Raw genomic sequence first — 20,014 nt, 5'->3', positions numbered from 1 at the left:
GTTCGTCAAGCTGTCCACGCATCATTCCCTGCTGAGCCCACTGCTCTACTCTACTCAAGCGCTGCAGGTACTGCTGACGGGAGAGGGTTGCAAAGGGCTAATCGCAAAACTTTATAATGCCTCTTTGCGTGAACGGGACCAGGAGGAACATCCCTCTTGCTCACGCTGGCAAGCGGCGTTGGGCATTCCTATCGCACCTGAGGTCTGGACGGCATGCTGCCAGCTTACGGGTCGCCTCACAGCCAACGGCAATCTTAGAATTATTCATTTCAAATTCCTGCATCAGGTATGTTACTCACCCTTACAGTTACACAAGTATGGTCTGAGAGAGACTGCTAACTGTGTGAGATGTGTAGCAGCGGATGCAGATTTTCTCCATGTTGCCTGGATGTGTACGGGCGTGTTTGCTTTTTGGACTGCAGTGGTGACCATTCTCACTGATATTGTGCCGGAGCCTGTGTGCTGAACTCCTGAACTACGCTTGTTGGGCTACGTCAAATTCCTTAAGCCGGGTAGCAGGCGCATTGTTACAGTTTCTACCCTCTTAGTAAAAAGGGCGGTAGCGCAATGCTTGGGTGACAGGACAATACCCACTATAAGAAAATGGCTCCTTGACTTGATTTACTGTAGGGATCAGCTACAGGTATACGAGGAGGAGCTGCCGGAGTCATCCTGCCCCAAAGATTTCTGGCCCCCCCTCACGGCATATTTGGTATCCCATCCTGACCAACTGTGAATGTTATGTGCAGCAACCCCTATATTTTTCCTTCTACAGCATGAAGGCCCTGTGGAGGTGTTTGCTTGTCGCCAGGAAATTTGTAGATTCTAACAAGATACCCTGGAATTGAGATGTACTCACTCCCGGCCCATATTGGTGGACTATATGTAAGAACTTCCCTCATAATTGTCCTGCTTTCTCCTTACATTAGAGGATATATTGCTATGTCCGGAATGTGCTGTACTTATGCTATTGTTCTGCCTGGGAGGGAGGGAGGGAGGGGGGGTTGCGGGGGTTATATCACCTTCTCACTATTTATCATTCTGTACTATTGATAGTTCATCTCACCTTAAAATCAATAAAAAAATGTTTTTTAAATGTTGTTTGACTTACAACATGAAAAGAAAACTGAAGCAAAGGTAATAACATAGTACAGTTGAACAAGCCTTGCTTACTGTAATTTATACATAACTTTAAATGTGGTATTTATTTTAAAAATAATTTCTAGTTCTCGTATAATCTCAGAACTTGCCCTGATAAACCGAAGAAAACTGGACTGAGAGGCAGTGGCAGTGTTCTTGGATGTCACAAAAGCGTTCGACTTACTTGAATGGACGCATCTCTTCTACGTGCTCCGATGGCTAGCACTGGGGAACATATCCTGTGGTTCCTTCTGCTACATGAAGAAACAATAGCACACAAAGCTATAGCAATACACCCCCTTGCTGGCTGGTTACAGCAACACCACTCAAAAAAGGGTCTCAGCTTCACAGCCTAACGTCTAGTCATATCGCTTTACATGGAGGGCGTTACCTTGTACTTGAAAAAAACATTCATCAAAGTCACTCCATCAGAGTTTGTTCGCTTTGCTGGCCTCTCCAGTATCAAAATGAATTGGAGCAAATCATCCATAATGCCATTGACTGATTGCACTGTGGAGGGAGCTATGGAATACCTGCTACAGTGCGATAGTGCACCTACTAAGTATTTGGGTATCAAAGTATGCAGCGGCAACCAAGAGATGATCAGTGAAAATGATGCTGTACTGATGACAAAAACAGAAGAGCAAATTGAGAGGTGGATCAGGGTGCTGCTGTCCCTCACTGGAGGTATCGTGCTAGCAAAGATGGTTTTCCTGCCATGGTACCGCTACATATTTAATAAGATACCTATCCTCGCAAAAGGGCGTTCTTTAATAAGCTATGAGCTGCCATGAAAACTAAATGGATTGGGTGGTGAAGCAAACTTGTCTGAAATGGGAGATTCTGATGTTACCCTATTCGAGAGGAGGCATGGCAGCACCCAACTTTGAAATATACTACTTGAGTGCGCAGGTGCAACATATGCACTACTGGGTACACCCACTGCCTTTACAACCCCACTTGGCTTTTGAGACTGACATGGTCACACCACTGAGACTAAACACTGTACCATGGGCTGAGCATGAAAATCCAATGACTGAAATTAACACAGTCAGCTGCACTCTCTGGGCTTGGAGCAAACTGCTGACAGATATGTATGCACTGAGTGTGACACTGGCCTATTAGCTGAGGCTTAAGCCAGCAGGAGAGGTAGATCTGTGCAAAAGACTGGCAACACTGCACCTTACCTACCTTGGAGATCTTTACGTGGGGAATGCCTTCATCCAACCCGAGGCCTCAACCTGTAAACCTGACTCCAAGTTCCTAGACATACTCATCTTCAATAGACTTAAAGCAGCATGTCGGATACTTGGCCAAGACTTCCTGGCCCGCCATCAACCTTTAAAACATTGGATCAGGTGCTGGTCTACCCCTCACACAGACACTTGGGCGCCGATTCCGATCCGGTAAAAAGAAATCCCCCGTACGAATCATATTCGTATTCGTCGCCGTTTCCGTACGACTCGTAAACACACCGTACGACCCTGCGAGTACGATCCGGACCGGGTGATCAGGACGCTATTCGTACGGTCCGCGTCAGGTAAGGGCGATTCGTACGGAAAAGCGCACAATCACATACACACCGTGCGGCGCGTACCCCCCATGATCGCCGGGGTACGTCACGTACCCCTGCGATCATGGGGGGTACGCGCCGTACACCCAGCATATATGGGGTACGCGCCGTACACCCACCGTGCGTACCCCATGTACGGTGGGTGTACGGCGCGTACCCCCCATGATCGCAGGGGTACGCAGCGTCCCCGGGGGGGGGGCGTTCCGTACTTGTTTCGGCGCGAACTATGCGTTTACGGCTGTTTCCAGCTCCCGTAAAAAAAAGGGTCATACGGTGCGTACCCGACACGAATCGTACTTGCTGGGTCGTACAAACCAGCCGCGAACCGTAGCGATGTCACGTACAGCGGGTTCCGAGTGAGACTCGTACGGATATTTTAGTCGTACGGAGTCCTGTACGACTCGTACGGTCTTTGGCTCCTGGTACGAATCGTACTTCGTCGTACGTACGGGGACGTTTACGGGTACGATTCGTACGGGGAAAATTGCTCCGTACGACGATTCGGAGCTCATTTTACCGGATCAGAATCAACGCCTTGGTGTCATGCAAATATGACCTTAGCCTTGATGATGCTCCATCGCCTGAATGTCACTGAGGGGGGTGACAAGATGCATAATCCTGTCCCCCAGCTCTCACCTGCGGTCTTCAGTGTGGCACCGTCACAGGGCGGCAATCCATGGATTCGCCAGCAACGCTCCCTCTTCAAGGCGTCCCACAGCGGGGCGGCAAAAGCAGATACTGCCCTGGGCTATCTCAGGTCTAGCTACCACACTGGATACATTATGTAGAAATTACTCTGGGCATATATGCAAGAGGGGTATTTATGACCAGACCAATATGGCTTCAGAACCTGTATGCATGATGTAAAGACATGAAATATGATATGCAGGAATATATGTTGCAGTCATGCTCTGTAGTTGTTGTAGGACCTAATAAATAAATCAATAAGTAAAAACACTTCTAGTAATCTCAGTACGTCATTCTCTGCTTTCCCCTGCCCTTGAGCTATCTGGAGGGGGATGCTGTGGTATTGGCAGTTCATCTTCATTGAAGTCAGGATAGGAGGAACTGGAATTCCCCTTAATGTGGCATGTTGTGCAATAGAGCACATGTTGTTACTATTTTACAGCTTGTGTGTGGCCTATATTTTAGCGCCCCACCACTCTTATGAAGACATCAGGAGCAACTTTTGAGCAGTCCAAAGGCATCTCAATTACATTTCTGGTAGATTGATGGATAGCATGGTTTAAAAAAAAATGTTTTCCTCATTCGCCTCTAACTACAGCTAACTGGAAATCCGAAGGTCGCCACTGCTTCTCGTTTATGAGAGGTAGGTCTTTGGGGGTAATACCTCACCTGTCTGTCATCCGCCAACCAGAAGCAAACCAACTTTTTTCCTGTTACTGACCTCTCGTTGTTAATGAAAGGGTGGTTGCACTCTCTACTGATTCCCAAGAACCAAAAACAGTTACTGAAGGCCCACCTTAGGTCTCAATACCCTTGGGGCCCAATGGTGGTAAGGGGGGCCAGCACAGCCTGAGAGCTTCCCATGAGGTTTAATCATTGGACAAGCAAAGTACCAAAAACAAATGTACGATCAGAAACAAAAAGCAAAATAGTAATGGCTGTCTAGACTGGGACCAATTTAACAGGCAGTCCCAAACGGCTCTCTTTTTGCTTTTTTTTAATCTGGCCAAATCAGTCTTAGATGTTCTGTACAAAGAAGAAAGCCAATCCAACTGTGCGAGAGGTGAGGACTCAACCCATCTCTTGCATATCTCCTGTCTGGCCTGCAACATTGCAAAAAATAAAAAACCTCTATTTGGGCCTGCGATATCACTAAGTATGCCAAAGATTAATAAACTCAGGGAAATGTGCACTGTGTGTCCTAAAATAGTCGTTAAGGTATTTCCAACTTTTTCCCAGAATTCCACAATGGCAGGGCATGGCCCAAAACATATGTGTATTGGGGGCGTTTTCCATGTCGCATTTTTTACATCTAGCAGGTGGACCATTGGACATCTTGGAAAGTCCTGTCGGGGACAGATAGGCCCTATGTGTGGTGAAGTAATGGTTTCTTGTCAGCCAGGCTGGCTTCACAACTGAGAACAAGGTGTTGTAGGAAGTTTGCCATAACTCCACCCAATCTATCTCTGGAATGGATTCCTCCCACAAATCACCGGCTAGTCTGAAATCCCCATCGACGGGCTCCTCAATTGCCCCCAATAGAAGAATGATACCTCCTTCTTCCCTGCTAGCTTTTTTACCAGATGTTCTTCTAAAGTATTCCCCAGCCCAAATCGTTTGTTAACATTCTGGGACCAACTCTTTAATTGTAGATATTTAAATCTGGACATGCCCTCTTCCAATTTCTCATTGTGTTGCCCAAGGTAGGAGAGAGCCGCGAAATCTCCCCATATTGCTAACCCTACAGTTTTTAAAGGTACAGCCAGCATATATTTCATGCAACTTGGTGCCCCAGGGCTGTCCCACAATAGAGTTAACCTTGAATGGTATTCTCAGGGGCGTAGCTAGGGGGGTGCGGCGGGGCGGTCCGCCCCAGGCGGCACTATTTCGTGGGCGGCGGTCCGCCCCAGGCGGCACTGGTGGCCCGTGGCGGCGGTGTTTATCATTTATTTGGGGACAGTAGTATCAGTGTCCCCATTTATATTATAAAGGTGGCCGCCATGGGCCAACAGTGCCGCTCCCGCTCAGGCACTAGCGACGTGCAGTTCTGTACATTACGTACGTATTTGTATTGTATTACAATGCAATTACAGTACATAAATGAAGTGCAAGCGCGACGCGTGACATTGCGCGGGCCCCTGCACGAGTGTGACACTGTGCACTGTCCTGCCCTCACCCTCCCTCTAATCCGCTGCCTGACACTGCGGAGGTGAGACTTCACACTGCTTACACTACACTGTGAACGACACTGTCACTGCAGTAAACTGGGGTGAGGGTGACTGTTCCGTGGTGACACAGGACTGAGGGAACAATGCACAGCGGTGACACTGTGGGGGCGCCGTACTGCGGCGACAGTGCATGGTGCTAACGGAACGGGCCCTGACATTGTACAGGGTCACACACTGCATGCTGTTCATACTGCACTCGTATGACACGTTGGACTTTGACACTTTACGGGGGTGACAGCACGCGGTGGGGGCCGTAGGATCTCGCTGCTGTCCTAGGATTTCCATGTTACGTTTACAGAGTTTTCCTAGCAAAAAAACCCGGAGACTAAAACTCACTGCACAGCATCACCGGGTGGCAGGCCAGACACGAGCCTTGACCTGGAGCACTCAATGCTGTTCTGTTCCCCACTGTTCAAGAGGCGCCAATGATTCACTTGTACAAACCTATCCTTGGAGCAGGCTGGGCCGGTAACGCGTCCTTATCAACGCAGACAGGGCCGTCAATCTTGTAGTGCGTGTAAGCTCTATAAATGACAGCCCTGGGCATCATATTTGTACAGCCCCTGCGCCGCGCTGAAAATACAGCAGTTGCTCGTGCGCATCACCAGGACGCACTCTCGTCGTGAGTGGAGTCGAGTCTGGGGAGTGCTGGGCGATTTGCAGCAGAACCAACCCATACGGTAGGGGCGCTGCCACCATTTTGAGGTCTGCACACGACTGAGGTAAGATGGTCCACCGCCCTAGCCCTAAGCCTACATCCTCTTCAACTCGTTGCTTACCTTTCCCATGCACTGTTTAGTTTGAATGAAATAATTCAGTTCCAAGTCAACATGCTACCCTCAGTACATTCCTGCTTCTGTGACCTGTGAGCGTTTGTGGACAGTGGACTCTAACCATTGAACTGACCTGCACAGCAGAACGTGAAATATAACTATCCCACTTAGTTTCCAACATTGTGTTGCATTTAATGGAAGATATGTTGTAAATACTAATACATTAGGTGCAAATTTTTGAAGGATACTTCAAACCACACATGGTTGAGTAGTCACCTTAGAGTACACCCCAGGTGCCAGACTGTACCCAGAACACTTTTCTCAATAGGAGTGGTGCCTTGAGCCACAAGGCAAAAGCAGTGTGGGATTTCTCTAAGTCTCTAGGCCTTGTGTGAAATTAACTTCTATATATCAATAATCAGCTGGAGGTTTTTGGCGCAATAGATCCAAGATACATGTTTAACTCCATTGGGCTCTAGAGCAAATACATACTTTTCCCCCAGCAACCCCCCTGCTACCTGCCATGGGCGGCAACCTGATGGATAGCCCCGGGCGCCAGAAGCTCTAGCTACGCCACTGGGTATTCTGGACCCGTTAATTTTTTCATTCTAGCCCATATTGAGCTACACCCAATAAAACCTTCAGCCTTACTTCTTAAAAGAATTTGTTGTCTCCATATTTGAAAAGAAAACCTTCACATGGAAGCCCCGCCTGTTCCAACATGGCCATAAACATCTTCCCTCTACCTGAAGAGTCTGGAGATTTTAACAACATTCTTGAGTGGGTTAATTGAAACGCCCACACGTAATACTGAATATCTGGGAGTGCAAGACTACCTTTTTCTCTTCTCCGTCTTAGCTTTTTCCAAGATATTCTAGTTGCTTTTTAGGCCCACACAAATTAATTGATAGATTGTTGAAATCTATCAATTATTTGTTTCTGAAAGTGTAATGGGATGGTATTAAAAAGGAATGTTGATTTTGTCATCTTTATCAAATTGACTCTAACTAAGATAGTCAGGGGAAGGTGGACCCAGGGTTTCATTAGATTTTGGTTCTCTTTCAGAATGTTCAAAAGATTCGCCTTGGCAATCCTCTCTATATTAGGGACGATTTTAACTCCCAAATACTGCATCTCCTCTTTGGCTTGATGTCGACCCTTCGGCAGCTTCCAGGTCATGATGTCGGTTTTTTCAGCATTGACTTCATAGCCAGAGACTAGGCCAAACTCCCTAGCTATACTAATGACTTGAGGGAAGGATGACTCTAAATCTGACGAAAGAATAAGAATATCGTCAGCGTACAGGGCTACCTTCCTCTCCCAAGTACCACTCGTAAATGGTAAAATGGCTGACTCCTCCCTAAGACACTGAGCAAATGGCTCTATATACAGGTCGAAAAGGAGGGGGGGATGGGGTAGCCTTGTCTGGTTCTTCTCTTAATCTGGAATGGTCTAGTCAATTTACCGTTGATCAACAGTCTTGCCGAAGGATCACTGTATAAGAGATTGATAGTTTGACGAAATTTTGGCCCAAAATTAAATTTCTCGAACACGGCTGTCAGATAGTTCCAGTTAACCCTGTCAAAGGCTTTTGTTGCATCCAACGTCATTGCTTCCAACAGGAGTGTGAAGCTAGAGCCGAAGTAAATTGCGCCAATGAAGCTGTGCGTAATGTCAAAAAGATTTCTACCTTTTATGAAACCTTTCTGGTCAGTATGCAGCAGATCTCCTGCAACTGCACCTAATCTATCGGCCAATATCCTGGTAAAAACCTGATAATCTGAGTTTAAAAGCGAGATGGGTCTATATGACCCGCAGTTTGTGGAAGGTTTACCTGGTTTTAAGATCAGTGTGATGTTAGTTTCACCCCATGAGGTAGGTGGTTTTGCCCCATCAACCAGAATGTTATTAAAAATAGTAGTCATAAATGGAATTATCTCTTCTCCCAGAATTGTATACACTTCTGCTGGCAGACCATCAGGCCCTGCAGCCTTACCAGCCTTACAGGCACTAAGTGCCTTCCTAACCTCTTGTTGTGAAATTTCCATTTCTAGATTTTCTCATTTGATGGATTCCAAAACTGAGAGATGGATCGGATATAACCAATCCTGTGCCAATGAGCTATCTATATTGTTATCCTCATCATATACATCCTTAAAGAAAGTGTGAAAAGCGTCACCTATCTCCGATTCTTTGATTGTTGATTTGTTGGTATGTGCAATATCTACTTGTTTTATCAAATTACGCACTCTATCCGATTTGGCCTTCCAGACTAGTAATGTACCGGCCCCCTCACCATACTCAAAATGAGCAAGCTTGCTCACCTCCCACCTGTTGGTAATTCTATTCTGAACTATATTATCCAAAAGGGCTTTTAAGGATTCCACTTTGTCTGGTAATGTTTGGATTAGGTCTAGATCGGTTTCAATAATAAGACGTTTCTCCACCTCCTTCAATTTCCTCCATATAGTGCCTGTTTTTATAGGAAGTCCTATTTGTAACTAGACCTCTCAAAAATGAATTCAAAGTATCCCATACTACCAAGGAGTCTGCAGAACCTATGTTGATATTTAAGAAGGATTTTATCTCCTGAGATAAATAGCCAGTTACAGCCTCATCTAGGAGGAGTGTGCGATCAAATATCCAAACCCTCTGATGTTCAATGCCTACAAAATCCAAATCCATCCATACGGTCGCGCAGTCCGATAAATGGGGGTGTCATACAGCCTATATCTTTGATATTACCTCTCATGTCATTGCTAATTAAGATATAGTCTATCCTAGATTTGTGTCTATATTTTTTATTATAGAAAGACACCCCTAATTGATTGACCGACCTTTCCCTCCAGATATCGGAAAGACCATTTTGCTTCATCATATTTTTTAAACAGGCTCTAGATTTGGACAAGACATTAGCCCTACTACTTGGGAATTTGTCTAGCATAGGGTTCAGTACTATATTGAACTCTCCAGCTAAGATTCTCGTATCTGGGAACCCCAAAAGATTACAAAAAAATATTTTCAGAGTTGAGGGGTCGTCCTGATTAGGGCCATGGTATCCAACTACTGTAATAAATGTACTTTCCACAGATATCTTGGCTATGACCCATCTACCACTTGCATCAGTCATGACATTTAGGATGCCAACATTCGCGTGTCTTTTAATTAAAATAGCAACGCTCCTAACATTCACAGATTGACAGGAACAAAGACAGTGTTCAACCCACCTATATTTCTGACATATTTCCGTAATTTCTTCTTTCAGGAGGTGTTTTCCTACAGAATAATTATATGTGTGGGCGAATCCTTCAAAAATGGAATTTTTTTCCTTCCTAATCTTATCTCAAAGGCCATTAACGTTTCAAGATAAACATTGTAATGTCCTCATGGAGGGTTCAAAAGCCGAACTTTGACTCTACCCTCCCCTGCTGGATTTCGACACCAAACCAAAAACAATAGTAAATAAAGCGTTACTAAGTTAAAGGACAAATGAGATTTACTTTTTTTTCTTTTTTACCCCTCTGCTCCCCCGCCCATGCTACCCCAACCCCACCCTTCGACCCCTCCCTCCCCACCCTGGAGAACCCTACCCCCATTTACATGGACAAGTCCACATTCTGCCTGCCGGAAAACCCTACTCTACCCTTTTTCTGGTGCAATAATAAGAAAATGAATCTGTACTATTAGGGGCCCTAATCGGCAAATAAATTCCTAGTGTAAGCTATATCTACCCTGATGTGAACTATGTATGTTTACCGATGGAATATCTATTGCAATCCGGTTCCTTGCCCTCAGATTCCTGCAAATAGGATGGATCCTGCATACTTATACTTATATCTTATATCAAGGAAAATGATTTTTGATTTTCCAGGAGTTCATTCGCTTCCTGCACCGTACGCATATTGTACATCTTGTTGTTAAACATAATTTTCAATTGTACTGGGAATCTAAATTGGACGACAGCCCCTAATTTCTTAAAGAATTCCATTCTTTTTCCCAACTCCCAGTGACGATCCAGAGTAATGCTTGAGAGATCCGACCTGATCTCAAAAGCAAAGTCCCTTGGTTTCAGAGATTTCTGTTTGAGAGCCACTGTTAGTATTTTTTCTTTTAAGGTAAAGGTAAGAAAGTTAATTAAAATGTTTCTCGGTTTTGTTCTGTTAGGGTCTCTCCTAAAAGGTCTCTATGTATTCTCTGTATGTCCCGCTTAAGTTCTTCTTCTGATTCATCAATCTGAACTGAGTCTTTGATGAGGGTAACAATTAAAGATTTGAGATCCTCCCCCTCTTTACCTTTCGGTACATTTAAGAGACGCAAATTATTGCGTCTAGAATTGTTCTCCCGCACTTCCACTCTGTCACGAAGTGCAGCTTCGTCCTTCTTAAGTGTGGAAATATCCGCTTTAACTATTCCCAGATCTTCTTTGAGTTCTTCCACAGAGTTCTCTAAAACCACCGTCCTTGAGCTTAAGATGTCAAGTTTTCTTTCAAGTGACTCGCAAAAGAGCCTGATCTCTCCTTGATTTGACTCAGAGATTGCGAATCCCTTTTTAATATCCGATGCCTTTGTAAGAAATAGCGACTATAATGAGTTCCCTGAAGGGGGTCTGTCTTTCCAGGGCTTCCCTCATTTCCAAGGCTGCCCCCATTTCCTTATTGTTGCTAGCAACATCTCTCACAACCTTTCCCACAGGGTTAACCCCTTCAAAGCACCTTATTTGCTCATTTAAGGTTGTAGCCACGTTGTGTTCTATAACTACTGAGAATCCAGACTCTTTTCACTGATGGGCTGAACCGTCTGCATAGCTGGTAACTCAGATGAATTAGAGGGGTTTGAGGTCGCCACTGAAATGGGTATATGGTCCAAGCCAGAACTGAGCAGGGGCGAGGGACTTTCTGCGTCCATACTTAGGAGAGAAGGGGACTGCTTTTCTAACCCATACTGCCGAAAGTGCTCCCTGAGAGCTTCACCCTGTTTTACCACATCTAAAACTTGTGGGAGAAGTTTGAAATATGATCTCAGCGAGGGAGTAACTCTTATTTTCACATCTACAGGGAGTCCCCTCTTTCTAATACTTTTTGCACCCTTTCCTTTGTACTTCCGATAGGGAAAGGAACTTTCTTCAATGCTGCCTTCTAACTTTTCACATGATAATTCTTTATTTTCAGAGGGCGCCTTGTTGGTATTTCTGCCTAACCTTCCTGCCCTAGATTCCTGTGTCTTGGGCTCTCGTGATACTCCACGTTTACTACCCTTTTTAACTGGCTTGATTTTTGGGGTTTTAGGGGTTTTGGATGTTTTGTCCATTTTGCCCGTCTCACTTAGCTTGCTCAGCTGTGGGTTATAATTAGTCAGAGCTGGTTTGGCAGAGACAGAATCCCCCTTCCGTCTTAGGCAATAAGGTTATTTAGGGGTCTCCCGGGTTCCCTCATTGTCCTCGCCACCCTCAACCCTATTTCCTTGGAGCCCCAATACCTTCACTGCCTCTCCTGTATTTCCGCCTTCAGTCGCACACAAACCACTGTTCTCTGCGGTAATCTTGCTATCAACTCTTCCCGTCTCCTCGGCACCAATCTTCCTCACCAGCATGGATGCAGCAGCAGCCGCAGCCTTCACTGTGCTGGCTCTGCCTGCAATGCTCCCGGAAACGCCTCAGGCGAGACCTCCTCGGAGCAGCCCCCGAGCCGCGGACCTCCAGCCCCACCTCATTTCCAGGGCAGCTGAGAGACAGCCCGGGAGGTCCGATGAAAAAACCAAAACACATCCCCGTATGGCTGCACAGGTAAAAGGCACACTGAAGGACTAGTAACCCCCTAAAAAGGTTTATCACAGCTCAATGGATATTTTTAATGAATCACTGACAAAATATCGACCTAGAAAATATCGACCTACAGGAATATCGATGCAGAAATATCGAAGGCAAGAATATCGACATCCTATCCACAACATGGTAAGTACAAAAATATCGAAAAAAATATATAGATGTAAAAAATATCGATGTTAAAAATATCGTTTTTTCCCTGTAAAAATATAAATGTAAAATAAAGTAAATAACACTAATTAATAAAATAAACATAATTAAAACTATCTAATAATGTTTAAAATTAATAAATAATACATATACATAATAATACATTAATTAAACATATACATAAAATATACAATATATACATACTTAACAATAAGTTGTAATAATTATTTTAATATTTTTAAATTAATAAATAATAATATAAATTACAAATACATTTACAAACATAAAACAAAAACATAAATAAAAAGTAAAGAATTACGTTTAATGAATTAAAAAAATGAAATACACCTTTAATATTTTTTACATTAAATATATACTACATTATCTAAATTTATAAAAAAAAATTAAATAGCTAAATAAATAAAAATACTATTCAAAATCCATAAGTAAAAAAAATACAGTAATAAAAATGTTGGATAGCATAGAACTTAAAATTACCATTCCCTCTCCAGAGAGCGCAGCAGTAGAGAAACTGTTGTATAGCGTAGAGGTAAAAATTACTATTCCAACTCCAGAGAGTGCAACAGTAGGGAAAACATTGGATAGCGTAGGGGTAAAAATTACTATTCCAACTCCAAAAAGTGCAACAGTAGGGAAAGCGTTGGATAGCGTAGGGGTAAAAATTACTATTCCAATTCCAGAGAGTGCAACAGTAGGGAAAGCGTTGGATAGCGCAGGGGTAAAAATGACTATTCCCACTGCAGAGACTGCAACAGGAGTAGGGCAAGCGTTGGATAGCGTAGGGGTAAAAATTACTATTCCAACTCCAGAGAGTGAAACAGTAGGGAAAACGTTGGATAGCAAAGTGGTAAAAATTACTATTCCAACTCCAAAAAGTGCAACAGTAGGGAAAGCGTTGGATAGCGTAGGGGTAAAAATTACTATTCCAACTCCAAAAAGTGCAACAGTAGGGAAAGCGTTGGATAGCGTAGGGGTAAAAATGACTATTCCCACTCCAGAGAATACAACAGTAGGGAAAGCGTTGGATAGCCTAGGGGTAAAAATGACTATTCCAACTCCAGAGAGTGAAACAGTAGAGAAAACATTGGATAGCGTAGGGGTGAAAATTACTATTCCAGCTCCAAAAAGTGCAGCAGTAGGGAAAGTGTTGGATAGCGTAGTAGTTAAATATAACATACTTATAAATAATTGTTGTAAATAAAATAATTACATTTTTTATTTTTAAATAACTCTACATCATTTGCAAATACCCATTAATAATTACTAAAACCATAATTAAAATTGAATATACAATTAACAATAAATTAACAATAAATACCAATAAATATGAATTAATAAATATAAATTACCAAATAATAAATATTGAACACTAAAATATTTTTATAAACAAAAAACATATTGATAATTAAAAATTGATAAACGATTAAAAAATGGTAAACAATACATTTATTTTTGAATAAAACATTTTTTATTGAAAATTAATTACCAATTAATAAAATAAATTTCCAATTAATAAAAAGTATTTAGCAATAATAAATATCAATTACCAATTGTAAAAAATTAATTACCAATTAACAAAAATTAATTGCCAATTAAAAATGTTATTTCCAATTAAAAACCTCAATTACCAAATAAAAAAATGTATTGCCAATTACAATTACCAATTACAAACCTTAATTACCAATTAAAAAAATTAATTAGCATTTTAAATAATTAATTACCAATTAATAATTAATTAGAAATAAAAAAATTATCAATACCAATAAAAAATAAATATTTACTTAATTACAATTAAATTACTTCCCACCCAAATCCCCTATAAACCCACAACCCGCTGCAGAACTTAAACGCAAAGATTAATTAAAATTAAATTACAATTATTAAAAATAATTATTAATTTACTACAATTAAATTACTTCCCACCCTATTCCCCTATAAACCTCCAACCCACTTCCGTACTAAAACATAAAATTAAATTAAAAATAAAATTTTTAATATACAAAAAATAGTACACATATAATTTAAAACAAATAAAATACTTTAAAAAAACATATAACACATACATATAAAATACATAATAAAATACATAACAACAAACAAATATCGATATTAAAAACATCGAAATTAGTAACATCGATATAATTGATATCGATATTACTAACTTTGATATTACTTACATCAGTATTAAAAAAATCGATATTACTTACCTTAGGGTCGATATTCTGTCCAACGATATTCTTGACCTCGATATTCCTCACCTTCGATATTTTAAACTCGATATTAATGTGGCTTGATAATTAGGAATCGATATTTTGACTGCACCATTTTGAACACAATGCCTTACGGCAGAGCAGCAGAGCTACCGGCATCGGCAAGCGACCGCTCAGCTCACTGCCGCCATGTTCTCCCTCCGGCCTTGATGGATAGTATTGTAGTTATGATCTATTTCTGACTGTCTCCCACAAGGTAAATGTAAAAAATAATTTAGTTACAAAATGGAGGCGTATCTACACTATATCCCTTCACCAAATTCTCCTCTGAGAATGTGTTTGTAAATTCCACTGTGTCAAAATATAAATGAATCGTGTGATTCCTGGAAATCTGGCCACTATATCTGTAATTATGTTGGTTGCTTGCATAAAACTTGAATGTTTAAGGAATGTGCATTTTTATGATTTCTAAATAAAAACTCATCCTGAGATGGAAGGCGTATTTGAATATGAGTCCCAACAATGCAGCCAATGACATGAGGAATTTGTGCTATCTGATAAAAATGTAGTTTAGATAACTGCAGTTTCTGTGCTGCTGTAGGACATTTTATGTTATCACTGGTCTTAGATAGCATTGCATCCAGAAATTCCCTGAAAAAGTGTTTTAATGCACTTCGGAAAATCACATCTGCTGCAGCTATCACATTCTGGTAGCTCCTAAAGGCTAATATGTCCAGTGAGCACAACACCTGCACATGAGTGGAGATGGAATTGCCTCTGTGAGTGTTACACTGTAGCTGAGGTTTAATTTGATATATTATATCTAAAAATATGTGCACTACTTAGACTATACTTGTCAAGGATTTACTCCCCCATCTGGTCAAAAAGAGTAACTCTAGCTATATATGCCCTCCTGTCTCCTTTGCCTACTTTGTGAACCAGCCAGTATACTCATCCTCCTTGCTATCATGTACAGGGCAGCTTTTGTGGAAAATGCAGATGCAGTCTGGGGCTGTTTTATATAGTTTGCACCTACTTCGAATTTGTGGTAAGTTGCACATTGAAAATAAGCTGCAATTAGCAGTTATTTGGGAATGCTTAGTACATTGAAATAGTGAAGTAGTAATAGGAAAACACTAACTGCAATAACCAATTTGGAGTCCCTATTTAAGTGATTTGGTAAATATTTGAATTGCTAAAATTGCAACAAGAATGGCTTTAGTACATAACAAAAAGCTGTTTTCCGTTCGCAAACAGTCTGATATAGTGAATTGCGGTTGCAAACGCAAAATGCCTTAGAATATCTGGCCCTTAATCCCTTTATAACTGATAATAATGCATCGGTTCATCCTGAGTAGAGCCCCATATGAAGCAAAAGAGTTGGCTGAAAAGGTGTAGCGAGGTGGTATTCAAAGCGTGAGTGGACATAGAATAATGAATGACCATTTTAGTACTAGAGGGAATGCGTTTCTTTATGGTGATTATTGTAGAAAAATAAACTGCACTTAATAATGGGTGACTAAACATTTTTCATATAAAATAGAAAATAAACAGCTTGAATAAGAAAATGAATCTTCATGCTGAACTAGTAAATGGATTAAAGATGTGAATTGTTTGATACTATATGGGACACTCGAAATACAGATCTATAATATATAGCCTCCTTACTTAACACCAAGGTCAGTCAGTCAGTCAATTTACTTTATTCGATGCTTACAATATAAGATGATAAAAGTACAGTAAAACATCTATACATAATACACATGTGCATAAAAAGATAAAAAAGATAAAAACATCATAGCAAACATCATTAGGGAACAGTTAGTAAAAGCCAGCTGTTGGGAACAGTTTAGAATTCATTATTGTGTATAGTGCAATTTTCTAATTCTTCATGATTGGATTAAAAAGGATGTCACAGAAAAACAGATCATAGGATTAGGCAAAGATTGTAGAAAATACATTGCGACACAACATTGTTTAAAATTATATTTACGCATCAGGGGCAAAATATATCTTTTACATGGTTCTGCATAAAATTAGCAAATAAAAGAAAACATGATTGTGCAGAAACACCATCACAAGGACAGAATTGCAATTGATTTATGGAGTAAATTCCAGCTGGATGGGTCAACATGCAGGGTTAAAATTCAAACGAAATCTAATTAGAAGAAATCTGTGACATGAATTTGTCACAGTAAAAATATAAGATGTTGGCCCTTCCTGTACCATTGGGCTTTCTAAATATGCTTTTACTGATACTTTTGTACAGTTTGCTGTCAGTCTTGCTTCAGCCCTTAATTTGAGGAAACTGGATTTTATCTCTCTTTTTGGAAAATGCACACAGTCGCTAGGCATAGAGTATAGACATTTTAATCCTAAAGATGAAAAAGTAGATCTACTATAGGAAATCCACGGGATCTTGTTTGCATTTTCCAGGGATAGGCAGTCTTCAATTAACTTTTGTGTGATATGGATAGATTCCCTTTTCCATATGGAAAGCACAACATTATCGGAGCCTAAGTAATTGTGTCGGTCACATAAGGGTCATCCAATTCTGCATGAGCAATGAGAATGGAGCAACTTACGGGGAGGCCCACTAGTTTTTGCCAAAATGTGTCCTCTATAACTTGTAGGGCGGAGGGGTTAATGTAGCCCCAAATGTCAGCCCCGTAGGTTGCTACTGAGGCTGATTTTGCTGCATAAACTTTTTTTGCCATCTGAATGGGTTTACTCAATTTTTTTATAAATGAGTGAAGGGCAATAATGCTTCTCTCAAGTGATAAGCCTCTAGTAGCAAGCATATTCAATATATATCAAATGTTACACCAAGGTCGCACAAATTATCAGTATGAGCTATTTTCTGTCCTGATATATGGTAGTTTGGGACCTTACCATTTTGACGGCCAAAATAAAGGACTTGGCCTCATTGGTTTTTAGCCTCAGTTTTGACATATAGGATACATAAGTATCTAGTAACGTTTGAAGGGCGAGGCCTGTGTGAGCCATTAGCACAGCGTCGTCAGCATACAGAAGAATTGGAGTGCAAACATTATTAACTTTGGGGAAGTTTGGTATTGAGTCCAGCAGGGGAGCTTCCACTCCATTGGTGTAAATAGAAAAATGAAATGAGGCAAGCACACAACCCTGCCGGACACCCCTGTTAATTGGAAACAACCTAGTGCACTCCCCCTCGCTCCCGTATCTGACGCAGGCCGTGGCTGAAAGTAGAGCTGTCCAATAAAGCATATAATAGCCTCATCTATGCCCATTTCTTCCATTATCCTCCATAGATATTGACATGCCACGCAGTAAAACGCTGCCGACAAGTCCCTAAACGCCAAGAAAAATATTTCAGATTTTACTAGAGAGTACTTTGCTATTAATAGGCTTAAATTAAGGCACTGGTCCCGAGAGCCCATACCTTTTTTAAACCATATTGGACTGGGATTAAAACCTTATTGCTGGCTGCCCACTCCTCTAGTCTGTTTAATAAAACACTTCCCATTAATTTAGCTGTGCTATCTAGCAGCGAGATTGGCCTGTAGTTTTTGGCATAGTAGAAGAAGACAGTTTTTGTATTTATTAGGGATCTTACAAGTGACGTATTGTTCAATAAAATGTAGCAATGGTCCACCTGAGTCATGTCCAAATTTTTTATCGACAACAGCATATGAATATGTGGGGTACCTCTTCCTTGATACTCATTCACCAAACTAAATCAAGTACCTCTCTAAAGAGTTTTTACTTTTTTTTGATTAAGTAGTTAAGCATAGTTTGGAATTTGAGGTTGAAAAAATGGCAAACATTTGCTGGCTATAAAGACCACAATCCAACATTTGCCTTGGAGGCAACATTTTATAAGATTATCATTTGCTTCAAGTAGAAATGTGCATAAGACATCCCTTAGGTATTCAGCACAACTTAAAGTGACAAACCAAGTAGGTGGTCCTAAATTTCTTAGTTTACATCTTAATTCTCTATGTCTTCTAAACCAATATTCATTCGTACCTCGCTGACATGCTATAATATTCATCAAGTTATGTTCCAGGTTTTCTTCATTGCTTTGCACCTTGTGTAGAAATTCTATAGCCGTTAGGTTTCTAAACCCAGTACCAGTTCTCGTGACATGTATAACTGCATAAGAAGTAACAGATTGTTCACTTTCATACAATAGTGTAAAAATGTAAGGAATGTCTTGTCAAAAACATGGGCCCTCTAAATATATAATCTTGGAGCACTGTATTCAGAATTTGTACAGGACAATTATCATATCAGTCACCATCTCCAGTTGAAAAGAAATTTTGAAAATATATTGCTTCTAAAGTTTTTTCCCAGATACAGTGGGGAAAATTCTCAAACATTTTGCGCTGAGTTAGCCTCACAAATTGTTTTTTTCTTGATTCACTTTCCAGTGCAAAACTTGTTTTGGAGAGAGCCATATCTCTGTGAATAAGGAGCTTTCCTACTCTCTCCCAGTCACGCAATGTCGCACAGCATTTTCGGCTCCTGTGCTATGTTCAGTGATACCTGTGAGACTCTGGGGCTAAGTGGTTTTCCTGTAGATTCTTCCATAAGGTACAGTTCTAATGCATCACCCATGATATCTAGAGTGTAGTGGCTGTATACTGTAATGTTCATAGATTTGATCTGAGTGTTCATGATTACTCTTTTAAAAGACAAGAGATGAATCAGTGAAGATCGACATTTTTATGGCATATACTCCTTTTCAGAAGGAAAGAAATGGCTTCTTGTATTTTTCTGAAATAATTCTTGTAAATTATTTTGTCTTTTGTTGGTACTCCATTGACTAATACAGCTGGTGGTTCTTCATTACTTGCGCTCAACTTCAAGAGTTTGTAGATGTTTATGAAAATCTAATGGAAGGAAAACGACCTTTCCTTTTAGTGCATGCACTAATTCCTTCAGTTAAAACTTTCCAGATTGTGGTTTCAGTCTAATAAAGGTTTGAAAAGGATTAATAGTTTGAATTAATATACTTTCTTATAAATTTTGATTCCTTAATTCTGTGGGTATAGGAAAAACTTCCAAATTGCTATGAATTGCACACAAAGGCATACATTTATGGTCCAGTTTAATAAGGCAGTAATTACATACAATTTGATAATCACAAATATCATATCTGTTTTCCACAATGAGATAAATAGATGGTTTTCTCAATGCTACTCTGTCATCATTTTTAGTTTTTTTTCAAGCAGGTCAATAATTTTAATTTGCTTCAAATAATGAGTTCTTCTGCAGCAAATGCATATTTTATTTGGTATTTCAGCAATGGCTTCTTGAAATTCCAGGATAAAAATGTGATCAGTATCTAAGTTGAGTAATGTATTTTCATATGGATTCTGGGTGTAAACAACATCTGGACAGTCAGAATTTTCTCATTCAGCATCAAA

Source organism: Lissotriton vulgaris, chromosome 10 (assembly GCF_964263255.1).
Source record: "Lissotriton vulgaris chromosome 10, aLisVul1.2, whole genome shotgun sequence".
Classification (NCBI taxonomy): domain Eukaryota; kingdom Metazoa; phylum Chordata; class Amphibia; order Caudata; family Salamandridae; genus Lissotriton; species Lissotriton vulgaris.
Note: the sequence above shows the minus strand (reverse complement) of the source record.